This window comes from Protopterus annectens, chromosome 14.part0 (genome assembly GCF_019279795.1).
Source record: "Protopterus annectens isolate FY-2018-M chromosome 14.part0, PAN1.0, whole genome shotgun sequence".
Lineage (NCBI taxonomy): Eukaryota > Metazoa > Chordata > Ceratodontiformes > Protopteridae > Protopterus > Protopterus annectens.
The window spans coordinates 705086095-705098594 of NC_056748.1; positions in this window are offsets into that span (position 1 = coordinate 705086095).

A 12500-nucleotide genomic window follows, 5' to 3' on the forward strand; every position below is an offset into this window, starting at 1 on the left:
TTTCTGGATATAAGAGGTATCAAACTCTGTATACTAGTGCCAATTTACATGAACAAAGGAGACATTCACATTTCTGGATAGCAGGAGGTATCAAACTCCATATACTAGTGCCAATGTACATGAACAAAGGAGATATTCACATTTCTGGATATAAGAGGTATCAAACTCCATATACTAGTACCACTGTAATTGAACAAAGGAGATATTCACATTTCTGGATATAAGAGGTATCAGACTCTGTATACTAGTGCCAGTGTACATTAACAAAAGAGATATTCACATTTCTGAAAAGTAAGAGGTATCAAACTTTGTATACTAGTGCCAATGTACATGAACAAAGGAGATATTCATATTTCTGGATAGAAGGAGGTATCAAACTCCGTATACTAGTGCCAGTGTACATGAACAAAAGAGATATTCACATTTCTGGATAGTAGGAGGTATCAAACTCTGTATACTAGTGCCAATGTACATGAACAAAGGAGACATTCACATTTCTGGATATAAGAGGTATCAAACTCTGTATACTAGCGCCACTGTACAGGAACAAATGAGACATTCACATTTCTGGACAGTAGGAGTTATCAAACCTTGTATACTAGTGCCAATGTACATGAAAATATAAGATATTCCCATTTCTGGATGTAAAGGTAGCAACCTCTGTATACTAGTGCCAAAGTACATGAACAAAGCAGACATTCACATTTCTGCATAGTAGGAGGTATCAAACTCCATATACTAGTGCCAATATACCTGAACAAAGGAGATATTCACATTTAATTGGGTGGGAAATGGGAAATTCACCCCGGGGATCACTTCTGTGGCTCTGCTCGACAGAGGCACAGGAAAATAAATTTCTTGGGTGGCGAAAGCCAGCGTACATTTTTTGGCTAGGCTTGTATGGGCCCTAGGGCCGATAGCCTAGTACCTATTTATTTCTGGATATAAGAGATACCAAACTCCGTATACTAGTGCCACTGTACATGAACAAAGTAGACATTCAAATTTCTGGATAGTAGGAGTTATCAAACCTTGTATGATAGTGCCAATGTACATGAACAAATAAGATATTCACATTTCTGGATAAAAGAGGTATCAAACTCTGTATACTAGTGCCAATTTACATGAACAAAGGAAGCATTCATATTTCTGGATAGTAGGAGGTATCAAACTCCATATACTAGTGCCCATTTCTGGATAGTAGGAGGTATCAAACTCCATATACTAGTACCACTGTAATTGAACAAAGGAGATATTCACATTTCTGGATATAAGAGGTATCAGACTCTGTATACTAGTGCCAGTGTACATGAACAAAGGAGACATTCACATTTCTGGATATAAGAGGTAGCAAACTCTGTATACAAGCGCCACTGTACAGGAACAAATGAGACATTCACATTTCTGGATAGTAGGAGTTATCAAACCTTGTATACTAGTGCCAATGTACATGAAAAAATGAGATATTCCCATTTCTGGATATAAAAGGTAGAAAACTCTGTATACTAGTGCCAAAGTACATGAACAAAGGAGACATTCACATTTCTGCATAGTAGGATGCATCAAACTCCATATACTAGTGCCAATGTACCTGAACAAATTAGATATTCACATTTAATTGGATGGGAAATGGGAAATTCACCCTGGGGATCACTTCTGTGGCTCTGCTCGACAGAGGCACAGGAAAATAAATTTCTTGGGTGGCGAAAGCCAGGGTACATTTTTTGGCTAGGCTTGTATGGGCCCTAGGGCCGATAGCGTAGTACCTACCTATTTCTGGATAAACTCCATATATTAGTGCCACTGTACATTAACAAAGTAGACATTCAAATTTCTGGATAGTAGGAGTTATCAAACCTTGTATACTAGTGCCAATGTACATGAACAAATAAGATATTCACATTTCTGGATATAAGAGGTATCAAACTCTGTGTACTAGTGCCAATTTACATGAACAAAGGAGACATTCACATTTCTGGATAGTAGGAGGTATCAAACTCCGTACAGTAGTGCCAATGTACATGAACAAAGGAGACATTCACATTTTCGGATATAAGAGGTATCACACTCCCTATACTAGTGCCAATGTACATGAACAAAGGAAATATTCATATTTCTGGATAAAAGGAGGGAACAAATTCCGTATACTAGTGCCAGTGTACATGAACAAAAGAGATATTCACATTTCTGGATAATAGGAGGTATCAAACTCCGTATAGTAGTGTCAATGTACATGAACAAAGGAGCATTCACATTTTTAGATATAAGAGGTATCACACTCTGTATACTGGTGCCAATATGCATGAACAAAGGAGCAATTCACATTTGTGGATATAAGAGATATCAAACTCCGTATAGTAGTGCCACTGTACATGAACAAAGGAGACATTTACATTTCTGGATAGTAGGAGGAATCAAACCTGGTATACTAGTGCCAGTGTACATGAACAAATAAGATATTCACATTCCTGGATATAAGAGATATCAAACTCTGTATACTAGTGCCAATGTACATGAACAAAGAGGATATTCACATTTCTGGATAGTAGGAGGTATTAAACTCCATATACTAGTGCCAATGTAAATGAACAAAGGAGATATTCACATTTCTGGATACAAGAGGTATCAAACTCCGTATACTAGTGCCAGTGTACATGAACAAAGGAGACATTCACATTTCTGGATAGTAGGAGCTATCACACTCCCTATACTAATGCCAATGTACATGAACAAAGGAGATATTCACATTTCTGGATAGTTGGAGGTATCAAACTCTGTATACTAGTGCCAATGTACACGAACAAAGGAGACATTCACATTTCTGAATGGTAGGAGGTATCATACTCCATATACTAGTGCCAGTGTACATGAACAAAGGAGATATTTACATTTCTGGATATAAGAGGTATCAAACTCCGTGTACTAGTGCCAGTGTAAATGAACAAAAGAGATATTCACATTTCTGGATATAAGAGGTATCAAACCTTGTATACTAGTGCCACTGTACATGAACAAAGGAGATATTCACATTTCTGGATATAAGAGGTATCAAACTCCATATACTAGTGCCAATGTACATGAACAAAGGAGATATTCACATTTCTGAATGGTAGGAGGTATCAGACTCCCTATACCAATGCCAATGTACATGAACAAAGGAGATATTCACATTTCTGGATAATTGGAGGTATCAAACTCTGTATACTAGTGCCAATGTACATGAACAAAGGAGACATTCACATTTCTGAATGGTAGGAGTTGTCATACTCCATATACTAGTGCCAGTGTACATGAACAAAGGAGATATTTACATTTCTGGATATAAGAGGTATCAAACTCTGTATACTAGTGCCAATGTACTTGAACAAAGGAGACATTCAAATTTCTGGATAGTAGGAGGTATAACACTCCCTATGCTAGTGCCAATGTACATTAACAAAGGATATTCACATGTCTGGATATAAGAGATATCAAACTCCATATAGTAGTGCCACTGTACATGAACAAAGGAGACATTTACATTTCTGGATAGTAGGAGGAATCAAACCTTGTATACTAGTGCCAGTGTACATGAACAAATAAGATATTAACATTCATGGATATAAGAGATATCAAACTCTGTATACTAGTGCCAATGTACATCAACAATGGAGACATTCACATTTCTGGTTAATAGGAGGTATCAAACTCCATATACAAGTTACAGTGCACATGAACAAAGGAGATATTCACATTTCTGGATATAAGAGGTATCAGACTCTGTATACTAGTGCCATTGTACATGAACAAAGGAGACATTCAAATTTCTGGATAGTAGGAGTTATCAAACCTTGTATACTGGTGGCAGTGTACATGAAGAAATAAGATATTCACATTTCTGGATATAGGAGGTATCAAATTATGTATACTAGTGCCAATGTACATGAACAAAGAGGATATTCACATTTCTGGATAGTAGGAGGAATCAAACCTTGTATACTAGTGCCAGTGTACATGAACAAATAAGATATTGACATTCATGGATATAAGAGATATCAAACTCTGTATACTAGTGCCAATGTACATGAACAATGGAGACATTCACATTTCTGGTTAATAGGAGGTATCAAACTCCATATACAAGTTACAGTGCACATGAACAAAGGAGATATTCACATTTCTGGATATAAGAGGTATCAGACTCTGTATACTAGTGCCATTGTACATGAACAAAGGAGACATTCAAATTTCTGGATAGTAGGAGTTATCAAACCTTGTATACTGGTGGCAGTGTACATGAAAAAATAAGATATTCACATTTCTGGATATAGGAGGTATCAAATTATGTATACTAGTGCCAATGTACATGAACAAAGAGGATATTCACATTTCTGGATAGTAGGAGGTATCAAACTCCATATACTAGTGCCAATGTAAATGAACAAAGAAGATATTCATATTTCTGGATATAAGAGGTATCAAACTCTGTATACTAGTTCCACTGTATATGAACACAGGAGATATTCACATTTCTGGATAGTTGGAGGCATCAAACTCCATATACTAGTGACAATGTACATGAACAAAGGAGACATTCACATTTCTGGATTGTAGGAGGTATCACACTCCCAATACTAATGCCAATGTACATGACCTAAGGAGATATTCACATTTCTGGATAGTAGGAGGTATCATTCTCCATATACTAGTGCCAATGTACATGAACAAAGGAGATCTTCACATTTCTGGATAGTAGGAGGTATCAAACTCCATATACTACTGCCAGTGTACATGAACAAAAGAGATATTCACATTTCTGGATATAAGAGGTATCAAACCTTGTATACTAGTGCCACTGTACATGAACAAAGGAGATATTCACATTTCTGGATATAAGAGGTATCAAACTCCATATACTAGTGCCAATGTACATGAACAAAGGAGATATTCACATTTCTGGATGGTAGGAGGTATCAGACTCCATATACTAGTGCCAATGTACATGAACAAAAGAGACATTCACATTTATGGATAGTAGTAGGTGTCAAACACCCTACACTAGTGACAATGTACATGAACAAAGGAGATGTTCACATTTATGGATACTAGGAGGTATCAAACATTGTATACTAGTGCCAATGTACATGAACAAAGGAGACATTCACATTTCTAGATATAAGAGGCATCAAACTCCATATACTAGTGACAATGTACATGAACAAAGGAGACATTCACATTTCTGGATAGTAGGAGGTATCACACTCCCTATACTAATGCCAATGTACATGAACAAAGGAGATATTCACATTTCTGGATAGTAGGCGGTATCATTCTCCATATACTAGTGCCAATGTACATGAACAAAGGAGACATTCACATTTCTGGATAGTAGGAGGTATCACACTCCCTATACTAGTGCCAATGTACATGAACAAAGGAGATATTCACATTTCTGGATAGTAGGAGTTATCAAACCTTGTATACTAGTGCCAATGTACATGAACAAATAAGATATTCACATTTCTGGATATAAGAGGTAGCAAACTCTGTATAGTAGTGCCAATATAAATGAACAAAGGACACATTCACATTTCTGAATCGTAGGAGGTATCAAACTCCAAATGTTGTTGTCGTGTCTTTCAGCTTTTCCTGGTTAGGGATCACCACAGCGGAACTCCAGTCCGCTAATGATTGGTAGTTGATTTTTACATGCCGAGTTACCAGCCCTGATGCACAACCTTCAACGAAAGTACAGTTATCAAACTCCATATACTAGTGCCAATGTACATGAACAAAGGAGATATTCACATTTCTGGGTTTAAGAGGTATGAAACTTTTTATACTAGTGCCAATGTACATGAACAAAGGAGATATTCACATTTCTGGATGATAGTAGGTATCAAACTCTTGTCACACTGCATGAATTAGACAAAGAGGGTAATTGATAAACAGATGAAGCTGAAAATTGATTTTCAAGGAAAAATTGTGGAATAGCATCTTCAAGCATCTTAGAAAGGTGGTTGAGGGAAGAGAAATCTGAATGAGAAATTAAAAGCTAGAATCAGAAGTGACTGGCACTGATTGTCCGTGTAGTATGTGATAGAAGAATGCCAAAGAAACTGAAAAGCAAGTTACTGAAACTGGTGCTGTGACCAGTAATTCTGTAAGCATAGAACCTGGGCAGGCAAGGAGACGAGTGGAGAAAGCTTGTGGTGATGAAGATGAAGTTCCTGAGAAACATGATAGAATTCACTCTATGGGGCAAAGAAATGAGAGCATCAGAGGTGAAGTCAGAGTAGCCCCAGTTGAAGAAAAGATCAAACAGAATAGATTACAGTAATTTGGTCAACTGCAGAAAAGCAGAAGAAATTTGGTGAAAAAGATTTGAGAGATACAGGAAGAATGCAGAGAAGATGAGGACATACAGGCAATAGTTGGATGGGTTACATGAGAGAAGACCTATGACAGACATGACTGTTGGAAATGGCAGGAGAGTGCTGCTGATTTGAGAGGAGACACATCAGTTGATTGACACCCTGACCCCATGTAGAAAAATAGGAAAAGTGGGTGGATGGTGATGGTAACATTACTACAAACATTAAGGGCTTTAATTGTTTTAAGACAGCAGAAACAGGCTTAGTCAGCATACCTCTCAACCCTCAAAATTTTTGAGTCTTATGTTTGGTGTGTTCCTCTTAAAATGTGTGGTTTTCTGGTGAATTGCCAAGGGTTGAAGTCATGAATTAGTGACAGACATTTGAGTTTCAGACTTCATATCCTTCAGAAATGCATGGTAATACAAAACCTTTTTTTTTTTTGCAACTTTCTAAGTTTGTAACAGTAATATTTAAAATATGTCTCATTTTTGGGGCCTTTGTCCTCCCATTATTTTTAGCATTGTCCAGATTTCTTGCAGTAACAGGTTGAGAGGTATGTCAGATGGTAATTCCACTCCCTGACCCAATAGGTCTACATGGTGGAGAAAAAACTTTATACATCAATGAAGGACCATTTTTAGGATTTGGCACACACACACACACACACACACACACACACACACACACACACACACACACATACACACACACATATATATATATATATATATATATATATATATATATATATATATATATTTATATATATGCACAAACATGAACACACATACACATATATGTTTATATATATATATATATATATATATATATATATATATATATATATATATATATATATATATGGGTCTACTTTGGAAGCTAGAAGTTTCAAAACTTCAAACTTCATATGGTCAAGAAACTTCGAACGGTTTACATGGAGATCACCATACAGTGCGAAATGGGAAATTTACCATTCTTTTCACTGTAGCGCAATCTCAGAGATGGTATATGTAATTAGCAGGGGGTGTCGGGGATGAAAGGGGGCCTTGCCCCCTGCATAAATGTAAAAAAATGGGTTCTATTTATTTATTTATTTTTTTATTGAAGTTTCAATCTTTCAAAATTTTGATGTTATGGTCTCGACCATATGAAGTTCGAAGTTTTGAAAGTTCGACCTTCCAAAGTAAATCCATACATCTATATGTATATCTATATCTATAGCTATAGCTAATCTGTCTATATATATAGATGGAGAGATATCTTAACATGTCATTGAAAATAGCCTAAATGCATCAAACTTCATTATATTTTATACTTTCATGTCGAGGTCTTACTAATATTAAAATGAGATATATGTATCAGTGTGCAAGCTAGTCTCAAAGTTTATTTTACCACTTTTATGAAAAAGCTGCAGTCTTTCTTCAGTGGAATATCATTATTCACATGGCAGAGATCTGTTTATAATAGATATTAATTTCATGTGTCATGAAAGTTGACACAGAGATTTCAGAATGGTTGTAAAAATGAGTGATTTTGAAGTTCACTTCTTTCAGGTAAATAGAATGTGTGATGTTAATGTTGATTATCCCAAACACAATATTAGTTTTAATCATGTCGGTGGAAATGTAATCCCTTCTTCTGCAGAAAGTAGAGTAAGCCGAGCATCGGTACTAATGCATGAAAGCAAGACATTCTCTTCTTCCTGCTATTTTATCACCAGGTAGTTTTACATAGGCTCTTCTTGCAGATTTATTCCTCCACATAAAATTATTACTAATGTATTTAATTGTTTAAGTAAATGTGCAAGGATTACTAAAGGCAGAATGTTAATATGCAGAAATATAGCCTTAGGATAAAATTCCATTGCAGGAAGGGGAAACTTTTTATGCAATGATAAATTTTCATATGCCTGTGTAACTAATCACATTATATTTATGGGAGAGTTGTGATGAACGTCTTAAAATAATAGAGTGGTATCTACTTATTCTGAACTTAACTATTTTGTTCAGCTGTTTAAAAGGAGAATTGCCAAGACAGTTTTATTTATTTATTCACATTTATTTACATTTGATTACTGGGAAAGTCCAATTGACTAGAAGCCCATTTTCAGCAGAGGCCTGGAGAGAAAAGCTCCAAATTATTACAAAACATTTTAAGAACAATAATTTTATTTGTTGTATTTGTCAAAGTATTTGAGAACTTGCTTCTCCTAAAGTATTGGAGAACATACGTTCTAGACAGTCTAAATGGGTTGACATCAACCAAAAATGCAAGCACATTTGTCTGTATTCTAGAATAACTGTTTTCATATTTATATATGCATATAAAAATCAGAAGTTCTGAATAAGTTAAGATAAAAGAATGTAAATAATTCTTCATCTTCAGTGGATTGTGAAAGTACTATTTCAAACACAGTTTAATTATGCCTAGTGCCGTAACAGAGAAGTAGAAATATGTGGAAATGTATGAGGAAGATTATCTGAGCAGTTATGCAGACTGATCAGTATTTTCTTAAGCTATTCACTATTGTTATGGTTTCTATCTAAGTACAATCACTCAGACACTACATGTAGTCATTTCCACTTTCTCAGTGTTTCTCTGATTGTGGGGTTAGTATAATTAAGTAAGAGCTTGGGAAGAATGTATAAAAATCTGTTAACCACTTTACTGTGTAATTTAATTTAATCCTGACTTGTGCTCAGGATTAACTGTAACCTGTGGAACTTGTTTAACTTGCTTACTTATGTAATCTCTGTAAATAGTCTGTTTGCAATATGTAATGCTGGTATTATGTAATGCTGTATCTGCTTACCCTTGGAGCTTTTCTCCCCGGGCCTCCGCTGAAAATGGACATGCATCCAGTCGGACTATCCCGGTCAACAAATGTAAAATAAAAATAAAAAAAATAAAATAAAATTTCCTATTTCAAAAACACATTTTAAGGTACTCTGAATTGTATGCTGCTTTCTGTTAATTCTGACTGAACAAAATTCAGTCAAAAGAGTTTTCAACAAATTGAATTCAATGTTTTGTGAATTCTGTCAACAGCTATAAATAAATAAACATATATATATATATATATATATATATATATATATATATATATGTGTGTGTGTGTGTGTGTGTCTACTTTGTTTCATTGAAAGCTCATTTCACTGAATTTGAATTCACCGTGACTAAATCGCTGAAAGCTCAAATTACTGAAAACTCATTTCACCGAATCTCATTTCACTGAAGTGAAGTACTAGCACTGGGTAGAGTACTGTAAGGCAAGTAAAAGGTATATGTCCTTTTCCACACTGTCGTGTAATCCTGGAGTGTGTGTGTGTGTGTGTGTGTGTGTGTGTGTGTGTGTGTGTGTGTGTGTGTGTGTGTGTGTGTATAGCTATATATATATATATATATATATATATATATATATATATATATATGTGTGTGTGTGTGTATGGGTCTATGTTGAATGATCGAAATTACAAAACTTTGAACTCATATGGTCAGGACCATATGATCGAAGTTTTGTAATGTCAAACATTAAAAAAAAGGAAAAAAAATTAAAACACATATATGCAGGGGGGCAAGCCCCCTGCACTCCCCCACCCCCGCTATTAAAATATACCAACTACGAGATCACACAACAGCGAGGAAAAGGGAATATTCTCATTCCACAATGCATGGAGATCTCCATTTAAGTGTTCGATATTTTAAAACTTCATTCATATGGTTTCGGCCATATGAAATTCGAAGTTCTAAACTTTGATCACTTATAGATATATATATATATATATATATATATATATATATATATATATATATGTGTGTGTGTGTGTGTGTGTGTGTGTGTGTGTGTGTGTGTGAGTCTTATGTGTGCCTTTGTATTAGTGCTATTAGTAACAGGTTGTTTAATATGTAATGTATAGGGTTGGTATTAAGGTCAGTGGAAGGATTAGGGTCAGGTTTATAAGGGCTAGGGTTGTTAGGTTCAGACTTAATACATGAGTAAGGTGGTGCAGGGGAAGAAGGAGCATTATTAAAAACAGAAGGCTTAGCACAAGAATTTTGGATAGCATATTATCCCTATTAAAAGGTGTATAAAAGTATTAAGGTGACGTGAACACAAATGTTTCTTTTAGTATTAATCTCAATTTAGTTGAATAGCTGAGATCGACTTGTGTTATCCACAGTTTATTTAAGCAAAATAAAATATTTTTTTTCAGTCTTTAAACCTTATCCTCCATTGGTGTGTTTTAACTCAATCACTTAGAACTGCTATAACAATTGTAAAAGCTGGATAAGGTCTCATTTTCTAATTGATGCTATTTGTTTTATTCTCAGTAGAAGGTCAAATAATCATTACCTGATTTATACCTGAATCAGATATCAGAATGCAGTTAGAGTACTAACATTTTAATATTGTTCTGTTTTGAGCAGATGAGATTTGTTGCATGTTTTGGGGTCACTGACAGTTTGCTGAAAACCTAGCAGAAGAAGTAGGACTACTGTTATTGCTATGATGACACAAAGGTTGGGTACATCTTCCTTGTAAGGACTCTAATTGGAACATGATTAGAGGATCGCTGCCTTCTTGTTACAGGATTAGTACAGCTGTATCATTAAAATAAAACCTTGAAGAGTAAAGGAAAGTATTGTTTACTAATTTTGAGGTAAACTTCTTTCACACAACAAGTAAAAATCCAACGGGGTACGAGAACTGCTACACATCTCAGGCCTGTTTTTTTTCCCTGTGTTCCTTTGCTAACACAAATAAACATATAACTTACAATAATTGATAGTGTAGTCCTTGCAGTTTTCATTTGTGTATTTGTGTTAAAGATCAAAAACCAAATATCCTAAGTAGTGATTTACATGACTGGGGATAAAATTAATATTGTTCAGTCATATACAGGTAAATAATAAAAATGTGCACCTTCATCTGAGCATTTCTATTGGTTTGACCACCAGAAAGTTCATTCAATTAAGAAAGAGGAGCAGAGATTTGAATGTGTGTCTTTCCTTTGGAATGAAAATCTTGTCTCCTTAATTTAAACTGAAAACCAGCACTATGTGTTTTTCTTCTTTGGTTCTCATTGCATTTGTAGGCAGTTACTTGCTTGTAGGTAATGTGGCCATAGGATCATAGGATTGTAGGAAGTTAGAAGGTTATAGGCCATGAGGCCCTTACAAGCCTAGCCAAGAATTTAGCCCATGTTCCAACAAGCCAGTACCTGATGCCACTGTCCAGCAGGGACACAGGTGGAATCCCAGGTGTGTATTTTCTGTTCTCCATCCACTTATCCAGATTGTGCTTAAAAAGGGTTAATGAGATACTCTATTTGACATGGAGAGGGAGTCTATTCCACAAAAGGGGAAGTCTCAGGGACACAGATCTCTCCTGCCAATAAGCCCTGTTTATGTCACAGACCAGGCTGAGATTGTGCATTTGGGTTACTCGAGTAGAGCTTGACTTGTGGATATGCAGCAGTTGCATCAAGGCGGGGTCTGAGATTGCTTTGTATGTCAGACAGATGTCACCTCTGAGGAGTCTGTAGAAAACTGAGTAGAGGGACAGGGCCTTTAGCCCATATGTGTAGGGTAGATGTTTGAGCCCTGGATTCTCTTGGTGAGGAACCTCTGTAGCCTCTCCAGCTGCTGCATGTCCTTTGTGAGGTACATGCCGAAAGGGGCGTTGTACTCAGTAATGGGTCTTATAAGGGAGGAATACAGGGATGTTATGACCACCTTCTTCCTGAATGAGATACCCTTACTAATGAGGTGGGCCATGTAGAAATCTTTCTATACAATGGAGGTAATATGGTGGTCAAACATCAGTTTGCTATCAACCTTGGTGCCCAAGTCCCTCACGAGTGATTGCATGCTTAGGACCTTATTATTTATGTGATAATCTGTGGGAATGTCACTCTCCCAAAAGGGGATGATGATGATTCATTTTTTGGCATTCAGTTTGAGGCCATATTTCTGGCACCAGTCATTTGTTTGGATGAGACCCTGTTGGAGGATGTCCACATCACTAGGGTAATTGATGACAGCACCCAGCTTGCAGTCATCTGAAAACTTGGTCAGCCATAGCCCACTGGTTTTGACCTACACCTCAAAAAAGTATGTCCCAAACAACAGAAGCTCCAAGAC